Source organism: Loxodonta africana, chromosome 1 (genome assembly GCF_030014295.1).
Source record: "Loxodonta africana isolate mLoxAfr1 chromosome 1, mLoxAfr1.hap2, whole genome shotgun sequence".
Lineage (NCBI taxonomy): Eukaryota > Metazoa > Chordata > Mammalia > Proboscidea > Elephantidae > Loxodonta > Loxodonta africana.
In genome coordinates, this window is record NC_087342.1 from 81,785,140 (window position 1) to 81,787,083 (window position 1,944).

General features: G+C 40.4%; 1 non-coding gene across 1 annotated transcript; it reads left to right on the plus strand.

Moving 5' to 3' along the window:
* Positions 1 to 499: 499 nt before the first annotated feature.
* Positions 500 to 571, plus strand: TRNAA-UGC (transfer RNA alanine (anticodon UGC)). The gene has a single exon. It is a non-coding gene; the product is annotated as a tRNA-Ala (tRNA).
* Positions 572 to 1,944: the final 1,373 nt, after the last annotated feature.

A 1,944-nucleotide genomic window follows, 5' to 3' on the forward strand; every position in this document is an offset into this window, starting at 1 on the left:
AGGATGGTGGCAGGGCACCGACCCAAGTAGAAAAAAAGTAGAAGTGAAGTTCAATTAACCATTTCCACTAACGTCTGCGGCTGCCAGTGATCTAAGGAGCTACCCATTTGGAGTCATTATCAGTGTGATAGATATTAAAGAGATGTGATTTTTGTAGGACTTTCCTGGTGGAGGCAAGTAACTTTCATTTAAAGAGTCTCTTGGCAAGTATACCTTGGAGAGGACTACCGGAGTGGAAAGATCCTAGGACCAGAAAAGGTTATTCAAACAACAATCCAGTTAACCTTCTCCATCTATCACCACTAGACAGTATCCACATTACTAATTCCAGAAAGTGTGGAATTTAACCCTGTCGTTTTATTTATTTATTTTAGTGGGTTGATCTTATTCTAGGGAACGTTTTGTTTTGTTTTGGGGGGATGCGAAGAAGGAACCACACAGAAAAATATCAGTATGCTTTTATGAAAAGAAAAGTCATCATCAAGCTAGTCAGTCTTCAGGGGGTGTAGCTCAGTGGTAGAGCATGTGCTTTGCATGTACAAGGTCCCTGGTTCAATTCCTGGCACCTCCACTTCACCATTTAGCAACCTCATCCTCTAATTTCCTTATCATGTTTGTTCTGCTCACAGGAAAAGAAAGCCAATGGTCCAAACAGTTGCTTTTAGTATTCTTCCATTTATACTTGTTGGGGCTTAACATCTCCCTGGGCAGGATGTCAGCAGAAGGAAGACAAGAAGGAAGAGACAGAGAAGGAACCAGCCCTTGCCCCAAAGCAAGAAGACTTTCACCAGAACATGTAATCAATTAATATTCAGTTTTAGTTAGCATATCATGGATAATCAAGGTAGAAGAACAAGGACAGAGAGAAAGGAGAAAAGGAAATGGCCCTCCGAAAACCCCTTAATGCTTTTAATCATTGAAAGTCAGACTAGAGGAAAGTTTCCAGCTGATTTTCTTTTTTTAGTGGCACAGTGGTTAAGAGTTCGTCTGCTAACCAAAAGGTGGACAGTTCCAGTCCTTCAGCCTCTCCTTGGAAACCCTATGGGGCAGTTCTCTCTGCCCAATATGGACTTTAGGAGTCAGAATTGACTCAGTCCCAATGGGTTAAAATGGCCCTCTATTGCAATCTTTAACAGAGCTGTCAATGGGGGATGAGTGATTAGAGGACACTGGACAACCCAAACAACAGCTCTCAAGAAACACAGAGATATTCAACATGAACATTGCAACTATAATCCAAATTTTAGCGACCAACAGTATCACTGGCCACAATAGTTCAATTTGGGAGTAGATTAGCTTTAAGGTCTTAAAAGTTTCTTGTGCCACTCCTGGTTTTAGCAGAGCAGTTATTCTTGTTCATCGTAAAATGACTTTCATTGGAGGATTTCAAACACCATGTTGTAGAAAATATCCCAAACTGCACACACACCTAGCTGAATTAAAATGACATATGAGCATTGGCCAGTACCCTATTAAAATTCCTTCCCTTCTACATTTCTTATATTTGGCTACAGAATTCCACTTTCTTGTCTTTAGAACTTTAAATAAAGTCACATAACGTATTCATTTCACACCACACCAAAGATTTTGAGGGAGATGCATCCAAAGGACTATGTAGAGGGGTGAGGAGAAAGAGAGCAGAGAAGGGTAAAAATAGATAGATGCATCTCAGTTGCTTGTGTTTCCTATAACAAACACTCTCAATTGGAAGCCATTTCAAGAAGCTTCTACTTCTTGCCAAACCAGAAGTAAGGCACTAAGAAGGGGTTCCAACCCTCAATATCTGACCTGGGATCAGAGGCCTTATCCTTCAGGCCACAGGACTGATACACTAAAAAAGTAGTCCAAATCTGAAAGGAAAGTGTTGCTGGGGAGCATGTGGTTTCTGTTTTCAAATGCTTAACTTTGAAATTGAAAGAAAATTTAACGACATTCAAAAAGGAA